Source organism: Sarcophilus harrisii, chromosome 2 (genome assembly GCF_902635505.1).
Source record: "Sarcophilus harrisii chromosome 2, mSarHar1.11, whole genome shotgun sequence".
In the NCBI taxonomy this organism is placed as follows: Eukaryota; Metazoa; Chordata; class Mammalia; order Dasyuromorphia; family Dasyuridae; genus Sarcophilus; species Sarcophilus harrisii.
In genome coordinates, this window is record NC_045427.1 from 262,757,068 (window position 1) to 262,775,264 (window position 18,197).

Below are 18,197 nucleotides of genomic sequence, written 5' to 3' on the forward strand. Positions count from 1 at the left end.
GAAGTTGATCACATTTTTCATTATGGATTTTTTGGAATTATCTTAGGTCACTGTCTTAATCAGAATAGCTATCCTTTACAGTTGATCATTTTTATAATACTATGTATGATGTTCTCCTGATTTTGTTTACTTCACTTTGCATGAGTTCATGTAAATCTTCCCATGTTTTTCTGAATCCATCCTGCTCATTAATTTTTTTTAATAATAGATTTTTATTTTCAAAATACATGCAAAGTTATTTTTCAGTATTCACCCTTGAAAACTTTGTATTCCAAATTTTTCTCCTTTTCCTCCACTGCTCCCTTAGAGAGCAAGAAATCTAATATATGTTAAACATGTACAGTTCTTCTATACACATTTTCACATTTATCATGATGTACAAGAAAAATCAGATCAAAAAGGAGAAAAAAAAATGAGAAAGAAAACAAAAAACAAGCAAGCAGCAATAAAAAGAGGTGAAAGTACTAAGTTGTGATCCACATTCAGTCCCAAAAGATCTGTTTCTAGATGCAGATGTCTCTCTCCATCACAAGTCTATTGGAACTGGACTGAATCATCTCATTCTTGAGAAGAGCCACATACATCAGAATTGAACATTGCATAATCTTATTTCTGTATAGTGTTCTCTTGGTTCTACTCACTTCACTTCTGCTTATTATTTCTTAAAGCAAAAGTATTCTATCAATCATATACCATAACCTGTTTAGCTATTCTTTATTTGATGGTCAACCCCTCAATTACTACCACAAAAGGAGCTAGTATAAACATTTTTTGTACAAATGGTCCTCTTCTCTTTGCGTTGGACATAGACATAAGTGATATTATTGCTGGGTCATAGAGTATGAACTACTTTATAACTTTATTTCCAAATTGTTCTCCAGAAAGAACTAATGGTTCTTTAATGTTTGATAGAATTCACTTGTAAATCCATCTAGTCCTGTTCTCTGATTCCCTTCTCTCTTTGGGAGTTAATTTATGGCTTATTCAATTACTTTTTTCAACATAGGATTACTTAAATTCTTCAGCCAGGAAGGTGGTTACAGTGGTGCTAGGTCTGGAGTAAGAAAGACCTAAGTTCAATTTCAGGCTCAGTCACTTAACAAGGTATGTGATCTGGGCAAGTAATTTAACATTTCGTTACCTCAGTTTCCTCAACTGTAAGATGGGGATAATAATAGCACCTACCTTTCAGAGCTGTTGTAAGGGTCAAATGTGATATGACAAGCATTTATTATGATGCCTATCACATTATAGGTACTTAATAAATACTTTTCCCTTCTCTTCTATTTCCTGTTCTCTTAATCTGGGTAGTGTATATTTTTGTAAATATTCATCTATTTTAGATTGTGAGTTTTATTGACATCTACTTGGGTAAAATAGTTCCTATTAAAACCTTTGTTGGTTTTAAATTCACTTTTTTTTAGTTTTGTTACTGCTTTCTTTTTTCTTTTTAATCAAATTAGCTAATTTTTTTTTTTTTTTAAACAGTGCTTGTAGGAAAAAATAACAATAAATATTGGAGGGGATGTGAAAAAACTGGGACACTAATACATCATTGGTGGAATTGTGAACTGATCCAACCATTCTGGAGAGCAATCTGAAACTATGCCCAAAGGGCTATCAAACTGCATACTTTTTGATCCAGCAGTGTCTCTACTGGGTCTCTATCCCAAAGAGATCATAAAAAAGGGAAAAGGACCCACATATGCAAAAATGTTCGTAGCAGCCCTTTTTGTAGTGGCAAAGAACTGGAAACTGAGTAGATTCCCATCAGTTGAAGTATGGAACAATAATAGATTATATTTTGCTTTTTAATTTTTTAAAAATTCATTGGTTTTCTAGTTTTTTTAGTTTTATACTTTATTGATCTGCTTTTTCTCCATTTTATTGTTGAAAATTGTTTAGAGATACAAATTTCCCACTAAGAACTTACTTGACTTCGTTAAGAAAAATTGATATGCTATTTCATTATTTTCATCTTTTTTGAAATTATTGCTTTTATTATTTGTTATTTGATTTAGCCATTCTTTAGGCTTAGGTTACTTAATACACAGTGATTTATTAAAAGAGGTTTATCCTTTTTCATTAAATGGTCATTTTTTTCTCCCTTAGGAAGAAGACCTTTTCCCCTCCCCCCGTTCCTTTTTTTTTTTAATTATAGCTTTTTATTTACAACATATATGCATGGGTAATTTTTCAGCATTGACAATTGCAAAATCTTTTGTTCCAATTTTTCCCCCTTCGTCTCACCCTCTCACCCAGATGGCAGGTAGACCACTACATGTTAAATCTGTTAAAAGTATATGTTAAATACAATATATGTATACATATCCATACAGTTATTTTGCTGTACAAGAAGAATCAGACTTTGAAATTATGTATAATTAACCTGTGAAGGAAATAAAAAATGCAAGCAGACAAAAACAGAGGGATTAGAAATGCTATGTAGTGGTTCATACTCATTTCCCAGAGTTCTTTCGCTGGGTGTAGCTGGTTCTATTCATTATTGAACAAATGGAGCTGATTTGATTCATCTTATTGTTGAAGAGAGCCATGTCCATCAGAATTGATCATCATATAGTATTGTTGTTGAAGTATATAATGATCTCCTGGTCCTGCTCATTTCATTCAGCATCAGTTCATGTAAGTGTCTCCAGGCCTTTCTGAAATCATCCTGCTGGTCATTTCTCACAGAACAATAATATTCCATAACATTCATATACCACAATTTATTTAGCCATTCTCCAATTGATGGGCATCCACTCAGTTTCAGTTTCTGGTTATTAGAAAGAGGACTGCCACAAACATTTGGGCACATACACATCCCTTTCCCTTCTTTAAGATCTCTTTGGGATATAAGCCCAGTAATAACACTGCTGGATCAAAGGTATGCACAGTTTGATAACTTTTTGAGCATAGTTCCAAATTGCTCTCCAGAATGGCTGGATGTATTCACAATTCCACCAGCAATGTAACAGTGACCCAGTTTTCCCACATCTCCTCCAACATTCCACCTTATCTTTCCCTGTCATTTTAGCCAATCTGACAGGTATGTAGTGGTATCTTAGAGTTGTCTTAATTTACATTTCTCTAATTAATAATGACTTAGAGCATCTTTTCACATAGCTAGAAATAGTTTCAGTTCATCTGAAAATTGTTCATATCCTTTGATCATTTATCTATTGGAGAATGGCTTGATTTCTTATAAATTAGAGTCAATTCTCTATATGTTTTGGAAATGAGGCCTTTATCAGAATCTTTGACTGTAAAAATGTTTTCCCAGTTTATTGTTTCCCTTCTAATCTTGTCTGCATTAGTTTTGTTTGTACAAAAACTTTTTAACTTAATATGATCAACATTTTCTATTTTGTGATCAATAATGATCTCTAGTTCATTTTTGGTCACAAATTTCTTCCTCCTCCACAACTCTGAGAGGTAAACTATCCTATTATGTTCCTCTAATTTATTTATAATCTCATTCTTTATGCCTAGATCATGAACTCATTTTGACCTTATTTTGGTGTGCCATGTTAACTATGGGTCAGTGCCTAGTTTCTGCCACACTAATTTACAGTTTTCCCAGCAGTTTTTGTCAAACAGTGAATTCTTATCCCAAAAGCTGGGGTCTTTGGGTTTGTCAAACACTAGATTATTAAAGTTATTGACTATTTTGTCCTTTGAACCTAATCTATTCCACTGATCAACTAGTCTATTTCTTAGCCAATACCAAATGGTTTGGGTAACCGCTGCTTTATAATATAGCTTTAGTTCTGGTACAGCTAGGCCGTCTTCATTTGATTTTTTTTTTTTTCATTAGTTCCCTTCAAAGTCTTGACCTTTTGTTCTTCCAGATGAATTTTGTTGTTATTTTTCCTAGGTCATTAAAATAGTTTTTTGGGAGTGTGATTGGTATAGCACCAAATAAATAGATTAGTTTAAGTAGTATTGTCTTCTTTATTGTATTTGCTCAACCTAAAAGCAGTTAATATTTTTCCAATTGTTTAGATCTGATTTTATTTGTGGAAAGTGTTTTGTAGTTTTGCTCATATAGTTCCTGACTTTTCTCTTGGCAAATAGATTCCCAAATATTTTATACTATTGGCAGTTACTTTAAATGGAATTTCTCTTTGTAACTCTGACTGTTGGATTTTGTTAGTGATATATAAGAATGCTGATGACTTATGTGGGTTTATTTTGTATCCTGCAACTTTGTTAAAGGTGTGGATTATTTATAATAGCTTTTTAGTAGAATCTCTGGGGTTCTTTACATATACCATCATATCATCTGCAAAGAGTGATAATTTGGTTTCCTCATTACCTGCTCTAATTCCTTCAATCTCTTTCTCAACTCAATGCTGAAGCTAGCATTTCTAATACAATATTGAATACAATATTGAAGTTAAATGGTGGTAGTGGGCAACCTTGTTTCACTCCTGATCTTATTGGGAATGGTTTCAGTTAATTTCCATTACATATGATGCTTACTGATGGTTTTAAATAAATGCTACTGATTATTTTAAGGAAAAATCCATTTATTCCTATACTCTCAAGTGTTTTTAATAGGAATGGATGTTGGATTTTGTCAAATCCTTTTTCTGCATCTATTGAGATGATCATATGGTTTTTGTTAATTTGGTTATTGATATAGTCAATTATGCTAATAGTTTTCCTATTATTGAACCAGCCCTGCATTCCTGAAGTAAATCCTACTTAGTCATGCAGTATTGTCCTGGGGATGCTTTTCTGTAATCTTTTTGCTAATATTTTATTTAAGATTTTAACATCGATATTCATTAGGGAGATTGATCTTTTTGCTAATATTTTATTTAAGATTTTAGCATCAATATGCATTAGGGAGATTGGTCTATAATTTTCTTTCTCTGTTTTTGTCCTACCTGGTTTAGGGATCAGTACCATGTCTCTGTCATAAAAGGAATTTGGTAGGAGTCCTTCATTCACTATTTTTTCAAATAGTTTATATAACAGTGGAGTTAGTTGTTCTTTAAATGTTTGGTAGAATTCACATGTAAATCCATCTGGTCCTGGGGATTTTTTTTTTAGGGAGTTGGTTAATAGCTTGTTCTATTTCTTTTTCTAAAATGGAACTATTTAATCAATTTACTTCCTCCTCTGTTAATCTGGGAAGCCCATATTTTTGAAGGTAGTCATCCATTTCACTTAGGTTATTAAATATATTGGCATAAAATTGGGCAAAGTAATTCCTAATTATTGCTCTAATTTCCTCTTCATTGGTGAAAAGTTCTCCCTTTTCATTTTTAAGATTAACAATTTGATTTTCCTCTTTCCTTTTTCTAATCAGATTTACCAAAGGTTTATCTATTTTATTGGTTTTTTTCATAAAACCAATTCTTAGTTTTATTAATTCAATAGTTTTTTTACTTTCTATTTTATCAATTTTTCCTTTTAATTTTAGAATTTCAAATTTAGTATTTGATTGGGGGTTTTAATTTAGTCTTTTTCTAGCTTTTTAAGTTGCAAGCCCAATTCATTGATCTTCTTTCTCTATTTTATTCAAGTAAGCCTCTAAAGATATAAAATTTCCCATTATTACCACTTTGGCTGCATCCCACAAATTTTGTCTCATTGTTGTCATTCTCTTGGGTGAAATTATTAATTGTGTCTATGATTTGCTGTTTCACCCAATCATTCTTTAGGATGAGATTATTTAGTTTCTGATTACTTTTTGGTCTATTTACCCCTAGCTTTTTGTTGAATGTAGTTTTTATTGCATCGTGATCTGAAAAGAATGCATTTACTATTTCTGTCTTTCTGCATTTAATTTTGAGGTCTTTATGTTCTAATACATGGTCAATTTTTTTATAGGTTCCATGAACTGCTGAGAAGTAAGTGTAGTCCTTTCTGTCTCCATTCAGTTTTCTCCAATGATCTATCATACCTAACTTTTAAAAAATATTCTGTTTACCTCTTTAACTTCTTTCTTATTTGTTTTGTGGTTTGATTTATCTAATTCTGAGAATGCAAGGTTGAGATCTCCCATTGTTATAGTTTTGCTGTCTATTTCTTTTTGCAACTCTTTTAACTTCTCTTTTAGGAAGTTAGATGCTATATTACTTGGTGCATATATATTTAGTATTGATATTGCTTCATTGTCTATGCTACCTTTTAGTAAGATATAGTTTTCTTCCTTATGTCTTTTAATTAGATCAATTTTTGCTTTTGCTTGATCTGAGATAAGGATGGCTACCCCTGCTTTTTTGACTTTACCTGAAACATAATAGATTCTGTTCCAGCCTTTTACCTTTACTCTGTATGTATCACCCTGCTTTAAATGTGTTTCTTGTAAACAACATATTGTAGGATTCTGGCTTTTGATCAAGTCTGCTACCATGGGAGAGTTTATCCCATTCACATTTACAGTTCAAATGACTAATTCTGTATTTCCTGCCATCTTATTATCCCCAGATTATGCTTTTCTTTTTCTTACCTCCTTACCCCACTTCCCCAGTATTAAACTTATGGGCATCACTTGCCTCACGCAGTTCTCCCTCTTTAGAATCCCTCCTACCCTCTTTGAATCCCTTCCTTTTTTTTTATATCTTTCCCTTATTACTCGTTTCCTTTTCCCTTTTCCTCTTCCACTTTTTAATGAGGTGAGAGAAGTTTCTCTGTGAATCAAATACATCGATTATTTTCTCTTTGAGTCAAATCTGATGAGAGTAAGATTCACACAATGTTCCTCCCCCTCTCTAAATTCCCTCAGATATGATAGGTTTCCTTTGCCTCTTTGTGGGATGTAGTTTCCCTCTTTATCTCCTCCTTTCCCTTTTTCTTTTACTATCCCCTTTCTATTTCTACTTCCCTTTTTTCATATTATATCAGTAAAATCAAATTATACATGCACTCTTTATGTATGTCCATAAGAGAAATACAGTTCTTAAGAGTTCTTTTTACCTTTTTCTGCTTCTCTTGACAAGTCCTATAGTTGGAGGTCAAATTTTTTGTTTAGTTCTGGTTTTTTCATTAGAAACAATGGAATTCACCTGTTTCATTAAATGTCCATCTCCTTCCCTGGAAGAAAATGCTCAACTTAGCTGGGTAGTTTATTCTTGGCTACATTCCAGGTTCTTTTGCCTTTTGGAATATCAGATTCGAGGCCCTTCGATCCTTTAATGTGGAAGCAGCTAGATCCTAAATGATCTTTATTGTGGCTCCTCAGTATTTGAATTGTTTTTTTTTTTTTCTGGCTGCTTGCAATATATTTTTTCCTTAATATGGTAGTTCTGAAATTTAGCCACAATATTCCTTGGAGTTTTTATTTTAGGGTCTTTTTCAGAAGGTGTTCGATGAATTCTTTCAATGCCTATTTTACCTTCCGATTCTATTACATCTGGGCAGTTCTCTTTGATTTCCTGTATAATAGTGTCTAGGCTCTTTTTTTCAATCATAATTTTCAGGAAGTCCAATAATCTTCAGATTATCTCTTCTAGATCTCTTTTCCAAGTCTGTTGTTTTTCCAAATAGATATTTAACATTTTTTTCATTTTTTGGGTTTTGCTTCACTGATTCTTGATGTCTCAATGAATCATTCGTTTCTGTTTGTTCAGTTCTGATTTTTAATGAGTTATTTTCTTTGTTAGCTTTTTTGTATATGTCTAATTGAGTTTTTAAGTGAGTTGTTTTGCTCTATGGAATTTTTTTCCATTTCACTAATTTTTTTTTTTTTTACTGAATTATTTTCTTTTTCCAATTCACAAATCCTACTTTCCTTAGAGTTCTTTATCTTTTCCAATACACAATTTCAAGATGTTGTTTTTTTTTCCAATTTGTTAAATTTTTCTTTAAGTGAATTATATGCCTTTCCAGTATTCTCTTGTAGAGCTTCTCTTTCCTTTCCCCATTTTTCTTTTAGCTCTCTTTTAAGATCTTTTATAATTTCTTCTAGGAGAGCCTTGTGTGTTGGGGACCAGATTACATCCCCCTTTGGGGTTTTGTCTGGAGACTGTCTGCTATTAGTCTCCTGGGGTTGAAGACCTGCTTTCTTTCAGTATAGAAGCTATCGATGGTTAGCATATGCTTTTCTACTCATTTTTTTTTTAAGCCCTTAGCTTCTGCTTTCAAGCTTGCTCTGCAGGGGAGGGATAGATATATGGACAGTAGCTGTTCTGCAAAGGGGCTGCAAAGCGCAGCCAAGCTGTGGAAGTGCCCTGGGAAGAGCCCCACACAGCGGAAGTACTATTTCCCTGGGAAGAGCCCCACTGTTGGATCAGCTGCTGCCCTGGGAAGAGCCCCTCACAGAAAGTGTTTCTGCCTGAGAAGTTCAGTGCCTGCCAAAGTTCTATTGCCCTGGGCAGAACCCTCTTGCTGTACAGATTTGTGACTGCCCCAGGCAGAGCCCCCCTGCTGTGCAGAAGTGTGATTGCCCTGGGCAAAAGCCCCATGCTGCAGAATGGGGCTGCACAGCTGTACTGTGGTCTGTGCTGAGTCACTTCTGGTGCTGGGTAGGTGTGGCCAGGTCCTGTTAGATTCTGGTGTTTTTTGGAGTACACTCTACCTTTGACGTTTGTGTAACTTCTCTGTGGATGTACTGCTTTGCAACCAAAGCAGAGCAGCCAATCTGTGCTAGAGTCCTCTCTGCAAATTCTCCACCCATGGAGACTGCCCCCGCCTCCATTCATTTATTGTGCTAACCTCTGTGTTCTACCTCCTTCCCTATGCTGGCCTGCTCCCACTGATCAGGACAAACCTTTTCTGGTGATCTTCCATTATCTTCGGCTGATAATTTGTTGTACTCCCAATATTTATGAATTTTACCAGTCAAGCATTATATCTGAGCCTGAATTTGGTAATTAGTAGTGAGGGTAGGAGAGCAGCTTAGAATGATGCACATGCCTTTTCTGCCATCTTGGCTCCATCCCCGAGAAGACCTTTTCTAAGACCTTTTATTGAATATATTTTTATTGCATTGTGGTCTGAAAAAACTGCATTTAACACTTCTACTTTTGTGTCTTTGTAAAGTTTTTGATCACAAGATAAGGTTTATTTTTGGAGAGAGGAGTGATCATGTACTGATGACATATGTATACTCTTTATTGTTTTCATTAAATAGCTGTAGAGGGTTATAATTAATTTTTGTAAAATTCTATTCAGGTCTTTGATTTCTTTCTTTTTTTGTTTTGGTTTATTTTGTTATTCAGGTCTGAAAGAGGTGAATTGAATTTCCCATTATTATAGTTTTATTGTCCATTTCCCTTTGTAACTTATTTAACTTTTTCTTTAAGAATTTAGATGCTACAATATTTGTAAAAATATGTTTAGAAGAATTGCACATGTTCAACATATATTGGATTACTTTCCATTTAAGGGAGGAAATGGGGAAAGGGAGGAAAAGGGGAGAAAATTTTGAGTACAAGGTTTTGCAAAGATCAGTCTTGAAAAATTATCCATGTATATGTTTTGAAAATAAAAAGCTTTAATAAAATAGAAAAATTTTCAAGAAAAAATTTAGATGCTATGTGTTTAACCTATGTTGGATTACTTGCTGTCTAGGTGAAGGGGAAGATGGGGAATGAGGGAGAAAAATTTGGAATACAAGGTTTTGCAAGGGTGAATGTTGAAAACTATCTTTGCATGTATCTTGAGAAATAAAAAACTATTATTAAAAAAATTTAGATCTATACCATTTAGTGCATATATATAATTTCAATATTTATCCATTTCTAAGGCATCTTTTAGTAAATATAATTTTCTTGTTTATTGCTTTTAATTAGGTTTGGTTTTGCTTTTACTTTATTTGAAATTATGATTATTCTTTACTTTTTTAGTTTAATTGAAGTATAAAGAATTCTTCTGTTGCCTCTTATTTAACAATAATGTATATCTTTTTGTTCAAGACTGTTTTTTTGTAAACAACATAATAAGTGTGGTTTCCAGTCTGTTTTGCTATTCTCTTCCATTTTGAGTGAAGCCATGCCCTCATATTCAGTTATGATTTTTTTTCCATCTAATCTTTTATACTTGCTTTTTCTTTGGTCCCTTCCTTCTTTTAAAAAAAGTTTCTTTTGACTTTCTCCCATAATTTTCCTTCCCTTTTTTTGCCTCTCTTTTTCCCTAACCCCTTTTTCTTCTCTTTTCCCTCTGAATGACATGTATTCTATATTAACTCTATGCATATATATATATATATGTTTTTATATGTAGTTTTCCTTCCTTTGACCAATTCATAAGGACAAAATTCATATATTGCTTATTCCCTGCCACCTCCCTCCTTCCCATTGTGATTTTTGCTTTTGTCTCTTTATTTGAGTTATTTGAGTTAATATTCCTTATTTTTCCTTTCCTTTTCCCTCCCAATTATATTTTTCTTTTCCCCATTTCCAGTTTCCTTTTAAAATCACAAAATCAAGACCTAAACACTTTGAGATCTGTTTAGTAAAATTTTTTCTGTGGTCTGTGACGATTAGAGTTCTGAGCAGGTACATATATTTTTTCTTCATATAAGAATGTGGACATTTCATCCTTTTTTAGACTCATATTTTGTTCATTCACCTTTACCTTTTTATGATTCTCTTGAATCCTCTGTTTATTAGAGTTTTTATATATTGCTGGTTTTTTTCTCAAGAATGTTTTATCCTCTTTTTCATTAAAAGTTCATTTTTTCTCCCTTAGGATTATTTGTTTTGTTTTTTCTTGAGTAAACTATTCTTAACTGCAAACTTAGATATTTTGCCTTTTTGCTATTATATTATATTATATCTTTTCACTCCTTTTTTGTAGAAGACACAGTAGATAGAAATCTGTATTTAGCATCAGAGAAGACTTGAGTTCAGTTGTGGCCTCAGATACTTAATAGTTCTCTGATCCTGGACAAGTCATTGAACTTTTGTCTACCTCTGTTTTCTCAACTGTAAAATGGGGCTAATGATAGCATATAACTCATAGCATAAAGATCAGTTGAGATAATATTTATGAAGCACTTAGCGTAAATAAGTCTGGAACATAATAAGTTATCAATAAATAGTATAAAATAAAAAGTATTTATTCTTTTTCCCTTTATAGTGGTGGTTGCCACATTGTGAATGTGATCATGAGTGTGGCTCCTTGAAACTTGAATTCTTCTGGCAGCTTATATGTAGTATTATTTCTTTGATCTAGGGAGTTCTGGGTTTTGGCTATATTTTTACGGGTTTTCATTTGTGGCGATTTTCAGAAGGTGATTGATAGATTTTTTATTTCTCATTTGCTCTTGGCTGAAAAAACTATTCTTTATGAGTTCATGAAATAGGATGTCTCAGGTGCGTGTGTAGGGAGTATTCAAGTAGGTCAATGATTTTTTTTTTTTTTTTTTGATCGCAGCAATTGGGGATAATTGACTTGGTCAGGGTCACACAGCTAGTAAATATGAAGTGTCTGAGGTCAAATTTGAACTCCTGGGCTAGTGCTTTATCCATTGCACCCCATAGTTGCCTAGTCTAATACTTCTTAAATTATTTCTTCTCAATCTTGTTTTTAGGTCAGTTTTTTTTTCCTATGCATTTTCTTTTCTTTCCTTTTTTTAGGTGTTTGTTTTTCTTTCACTATTTTTTTGCATCAAGGAGTCATTAGATTTTGTCAAATATTCAGGAAGTTACTTTTTTGGGTAAGGTTTTGTGCCTCTTGTGTTAGATCATTAATTATTTTTCCATATCTTTCTTCTATAGTTCTCATTTCTTCTCCCTTTTTCTCTCTATTGCTCTCATTTTCTTTCTAAAATCAGTTTTTAACCCTTTAAAGTGAAAAAAACAAAAAACAAAATCCTTGATTTAGCTCTTTCAGGAATTGATTGAATGTGTGCCCAGTCTGTGTTTTTCTTTGAGGCTTTGCTCTTAAATGTTTTGGGGTCATTTCTTCTGAATTTGTGTTGTGAGCTTCTCTGTTACCATAGTAGTTCTTTATAATAGTGTTCTTTTCTTTCCTTCCCTTCTCTCCTTCCCTTTTTCCTTCCTTCCTTCCTTCTCCCCTCCCCCCTTTGCCCTCCCCTCTAATTCTTCTAGCCTACTTCTTGACGCTGGACTTTCAAATGGGCACACTTTTGCAAATGATGTCTGGGCTGAGATTTTGTCATCTTGGGTCCTTCTGCTCCTTTCTTCAATATTGAGTGTTACATTATTCTAGTATCTTTTGGATAATTCTGGCTGGAAATCTGAAAGCTTTCGGTGATCCCATAGTGAAGTGACCTTTGGTAAAGTTGTCCTACTTTTTTCATGTTCTGAGTCCTCCAAATTCCTCTAGGTTTGGGGTTTCATATTTGGCTTCACAAAAAAATAGGTGCAAAGTTCTATTAGACATAGCCATTGTCATCTTAGCCCACTTGGGGAAGATCAGCAGGTTCAAAGTGACCAAACTAAGGGATCTCTTTTGGTCTGGCATTCTTGGCCTAGTTATTCCATTGCTGATTTTGGTCTGGGCTGACAGCATCAAATGTGTCCCTGCTCTTTTCCTGGGAGCAGATCCAAATGCTACTGTTTGCTTCAGAAATGGTTCCTTTTAAAGCCCAGCTCTTTTCCTCATTTTGCTCTGGATTTATGACCTGACTGGGTAGTAAGCAACAGATTTGTCAGGTGGTAGCTTTTCATCTTGTTAGAGTCCCGTGGGATCTTTTTCTGCATTAGTGCTTTCTATTTGGCACACAGCTTATATCTAAACTCTCTCAGTCCCAAAGCACTAGAATGTACAGTCATATCTGTCCTCATATTTGCAGAGCTCTCCATCCATCTCCTTATGCTGCTGACCTGAACTGATAAAAATGATTCACTGTGATCTTTTCCTTGGATTTCCCAATCATAATTTGGACTTTTGTAAATCTTTGTGGTAGAGGAGGTGTGTGTGTATGTGTGTGTGTGTGTGCGTGCACACGCGGTGTGTTATATTTTTTCCGGCTATCTTGTTCAGTAATACTCATTTTTAATTCTTTGGAGACTACTGTTTCATGAAATAATAACCATATAACAACACTGGTCGAATATTGATATTAAAAAGATGTCATTATTTCAGGAAGAAGTTTGTACTCATTAAAGGAACTTTATTTCCTAATGACTATCCATCTTGCTGGCCTCTTCCTATTTAATTATAGGCCTGCTTGATCCATTTTCAGTGTATGTCCAATACCTATACTGGATGAATTGCATATAGGTAACACATCTGATGACATGCTATAATCTGGACAAAAGGCATTCTACATGCATTTAAATTATTCTATTGGGTAGTTGGACCAAATTGTTTTCAGTATTTATTAATCTTGTCCAGGAAGCTGTGAAGTGTTTTAGGGCCTTATGTAATTAATATAGTGTCACCGATAAACATGAGAGTTCAGAGGACCTTGCCATAGGCAATCCTGCTTCCATGTGAACATTACATCATATCTGTTCCATGATAGATACCATGCTAGACCCTTAAGAATCAAATGTCCTTGTATACTTATATTGTATTTAATTTATACTTTGACATATTTAACATGTATTAGTCAACATGCCATCTGGGGGAGGGGATGGGGGGAAGGAGGGGAAAAATTGGAACAAAAGGTTTGGCAGTTGTCAATGCTGTAAAATTACCCATACATATAACTTTTAAATAACAAGCTATAATTAAAAAAAAAGAATCAAATATCTTATATGCCTCTTTTGATATTAATTACAGATAATCAAACAAGGGTATCTGTTTTATCTTTCAGGGAAATTTTCATTATTTTGATACATATGTGCAAGAGAGATATATTGTTGGAAGAAAACTCAAGGTAATATTTTGCTACACTTAATCAAAAGCTTTTTATAGTCAACAAACAGTAAGCACAGTGAGATTTTGCATTTACTACTTTGTCAGTTGTAGCATGATAAATAGGTGATCTCTCATTTTTGAAAGTTGTCCTGTTCCTTACTAATACTGTCATAAAAGTTGCCCTTGATATGTGCATATATTTTTCTTTTGTTTTCTCTCTTAACTTTTTTTTTTTTTTTTTTTTGGCTTGAGGTAGTTGGAGTTAAGTGACTTGCTCATACAATTGCCTATGCAGTTATCTATTGCATAAATAATTTTCAACATTCATCCTTGTAAAACCTTGTGTTCTAAATTTTTCTCCCTTACTTCTCCCTATTCCATCCTCTAGACAGCAAGTAATTCATTATATGTTAAATATGTGCAATTCTTTTATACATATTTACACAATTATCATACTGCACAAGAAAAATCAGGTCAAAAAAAAAAAATGAGAAACTTTTAAAAAGCAAGCAAACACCACCACCAAAAAAAGTGACAATATCACATTTGGTCCCCACTGGATGCAAATGGCTTTCTCCTTCACAAATCTATTGGAACTGGCCTGAATAACTTCATTGTTGAAAAGAGACAAGTCCATCACAATTGATCATCACATAACCTTGTTCTTGCTATGTATAATGTTCTCTTGGTTCTACTTACTTCGCTTAGCATCAGTTCATGTAAGGGTCTCCAGGTCTTTCTGAAATCATCCTGTTAATCGTTTCTTATAGAGTAATAATATTCCATAACATTCATACACCACAACTTATTCATCCATTCCCCAGCTGATGGGTATCTACTCACTTTCCAATTCCTTATCACTACAAAAATGACTGCTATAAACATTTTTGCACATGTGGGTCTTTTTCCCTTTTTTTTTTTTTTTTTAATAATCTCTTTGGAATACAGTTTGCCCCCCCCCCCTTTTTTTTTTGACAATTCTATTGCTGTTTTCCCTTGAAAATTCTCAGTTAAAAAAAAAAAAAACTAAATCCCTTATAAAATATATGAATGATGAAGCAGAATAAATCTCCATATTCACTTTATCTTAAAATTTATATTTGATACTACTGCTTGAGAACATTTCTGTCAGAAGGTAGGTCGTATACTTCTTGCTCTGGAAATGGGATTGATCATATTTCATGGTTCTAATTTCTTAAGTCTTTCAGAGTTGGGTCTTTTTTTTTTTTTTTAAACAGTGTTGTTATTATACGAAAAGTTTTGATTCTGCCCATGTCACTATATATAAGTTCATGAAAGTCTTTGCATGTTTTCCTGGAAACACACCTTTCATAATTTCATTAGGCACAGTAATATTCCATTATATTTCTATGCCATAATTTATTCAGTCATTGTCCCTTTGATGGGCACCTCCTTAACTTTCAGATCTCTCCTCTCTCTTTAGCCTTCGATCACCCCTTCTCTATTAGCTCTTTCCCCTATAGTCAAAAAACATACTTATGCTCTCCCCAACCTAAAAACCCTCATCTCAACCAACTACATCTGTCTTCCTCTTCTTGGGCAAAGTACTTGATAAAGCCATATATGCTCATTGACTTTACCTATTCTCTTTTTTGACTTCTAAAGTCATAATTCAGCTGAGATAGTTTTCTCCAAAGAAGAAACTATGTATCTTTAAATAATGATCTTTAAAAAAATATGTATTTTTAGCTTTTACAAAGAAATATTTACTTCACAGTTGTAAAAGAGCACAGTTCCTATATGTAGGCAGTTTAGGTTGATTTAAATGCTAGAGAACAAGAACATTTATACTAGACAATAGTCATCTAGTGATTATAGATTTATCACAGTAAAACTTAATACTCATCCAGTATTCAGTTATAATAGAACGTATCAGTACATTAGGTTAAATATAGAATTCAAAAGTACAAAAATGATCAAATAACCAACACATGAAATTTGTCAGATAATATTAGTGGAAACTCACATCTTTTCCCCCCAAAATTTGACTGTATATTTACTGTTTAAAAATATTGCTAAATTTCTCTAGTATCTTATAATGTAGGAATATCTAAAACAAAAAATCTTGGCTTGAGAATTTCTCCAGGGGTACTTCCAAAAAGTAGGTGGCTCAATTTTATCTTAGATAAGATCTCACATCTAAACTAGATACTCTGGCCCTTATTACCAGATATGTTATATTTTACCCCTTGTCTGCTTTAGAGAACAATCTTTTCTTCAGAGGTATAAAACAATTTATAAATAAGTTTAGTGTGGTTCCTATAAAGCAAAGAGCTGTTGCTTTTTAAGAAAAATTTTTTTATTTTAATGGGATAGTATTTTTCCAGTTATAAGTACAGATGTTTTCAGTATAATTTTTGTAGTATTTGAGTTCTAATTTTTTTCCTCCCCTCTACTCGTCTCCCCCTCTCCAAGACAGATGCAAACTGATATAGTTTGTACATGTACAATCAATTTTTAACATTTTTCCATGTGAATCATGGTGGGAAAGAAGAATCAGAACAAAAGGAAAAAATCACGAAAAAAAAAAAAAAACAGCAAAAAAGGTGAAAATAGTATGCTTCGATCTCCATTCAGTTTCCATAATTCTTTCTCTGGATGTAGATGGCATTTTTTATCCAATATCTATTGGAATTGTCTTGTATCACTGTTATTATTAAGAAGAGCTTAGTCTATCATAGTTGATACCTTGCTGTTATTGTGTACTATGTTTTCCTGGTTCTGCTCATTTCACTCAGCATCAGTTCATATAAGTCTTTCCAGACTTTTCTGAAATCAGTCTGTTCATCATATTTTATAGAACAATAATATTCTATTACATTCTTAAGCCATAACTTATTCTAGCATTCCCCAGTTGATGAGTATCCACTCAATTTCCAATTCCTTGCCACTACAGAAATTGCTGCTACAAACATTTTTGTATATGTATGTCCTCTTCCCTCTTTCATGATCTTTTGGGATACAAATCCAGTAGTGGCACTGCTGGATCAAAGAGTATGCACAATTTTATAGTCCTTTCGGTATAGTTCCAAATTGCTCTTCAGAATGTCTGGATCATTTCACAATTCCACTAACAATGCATTCATGTCCCCATTTTCCCATATTCCCTCTAACATTTATCACTATCTTTTTTGGTCATTTTAGTTGTAAGGTGATGTATCCGAGTGGTTTTAATTTGCATTTCTCTAATCAATAATGGCATAGAGCATTTTTTTATATGATCATAGATGGCTTTAATTTCTTTATCTAAACACTGCCTTTTCTTATCCTTTGACTATTAATCAGTTGAGGAATGACTTGTATTCTTATAAATAAGTTCTCTATATATTTTGAAAATGAAGGAACATTGAAAATGAAGTTTGTTAGGAATACTGATTTAAAAAAATTGTTTCTCAGCTTTCTGCTTCCCTTCTAATCTTGGAATCTTTTGTGTTGTTTGTATAAATCCTTTTTAATTTAATGTAATCAAAATTGTCCATTTTATAAAGTAAAGTTTCTTAAATTGTTGGTCATGTCCCCATGGAGTCTTGTCACTGAATTGTGGAGTCATAATATTATGACTTATTATTAGTAAATGTTTGAGTTATTTATCTATTTTACATATCTACATACTTAGGTCATGTAAATGTTTCTCAGGTAAAAAGGGTTTTTAGTGGAAAAAGTTTTAAGAAGTCCTGCTATAAAGCATAGTTCCAGTTCAAGTCTGGCGCTCTTTCCCCCTCTGGACATTGTATTGCCAAATGTTTCTTAGCCTTAGCTTTGAATCTCAATCTACAACCAAAAGAAAGAGCAAAAACAGGTAAAAATAAATTAACTTCTTGTCTCAGATGAAATCTTTTTTACTCTGAACTTTCCAAATTACATGGAGCTCTTCTTTTTTTTTTTTTTAATTTTTTTAGTTATTTTTTTTTTATTTTGAAAAAAATTTCTTTACAACATTATCACTTGCACTCACTTCTGTTCCAACTTTTTCCCTCCCTCCCTCCATCCCCTCCCCTAGATTGCAAGCAATCCTATACATGTTAAATATGTCACAGTATATCCTAGATACAATATATGTGTGCAGAACCGAACAGTACTCTTGTTGCACAGGAAGAAGTTCCAGATTGCTCTCCAGAATTGTTGGATCATTTCACAATTCCACCATTGTATAAGTCTCTTGATGTTGTGTTGAGTACCCATGAAGTATGTGGGCTGTGTTATTTTTCCTACATGATTGGGTCTTTTTTTTTGGGGGGGGGGTTATATATCTTTGATAACATTCTTTTCTCTGGTGCTCTATTGTCATTCTCTATGGGTAATATATTATAAAATCCGCCTGGTGCCAAGGGGAAGAATTACATTAATTCTAGTCTCTCAGTACAGCTATATACATAAAGAGCCTTTACATATCTTATCCTGGATTTTTTTTTCAGAAGAACACAGGTGATTGGTTAGATGATAAA

General features: G+C 33.2%; 1 protein-coding gene and 1 long non-coding RNA gene across 8 annotated transcripts in view; one reads left to right on the top strand and one right to left on the bottom strand.

Moving 5' to 3' along the window:
- LOC116421552 overlaps nt 1–18,197 on the bottom strand; it is an 84,489-nt gene that overhangs the window by 63,925 nt on the left and 2,367 nt on the right. The gene's annotated exons all lie outside the window — the stretch shown is intronic.
- MGA (MAX dimerization protein MGA) overlaps nt 1–18,197 on the top strand; it is a 224,311-nt gene that overhangs the window by 6,326 nt on the left and 199,788 nt on the right. For 4 of the 7 annotated variants that reach the window (XM_031952133.1, XM_031952131.1, XM_031952132.1 and 1 more), the window contains exon 2: nt 13,688–13,750. The gene's annotated coding sequence lies outside the window, so the exon portion shown is untranslated. Of the gene's footprint in view, nt 1–1,006; nt 1,105–13,687; nt 13,751–18,197 lie in introns of all 7 variants that reach the window. The other 3 variants (XM_031952126.1, XM_031952129.1, XM_031952128.1) reach the window with 1 other exon arrangement.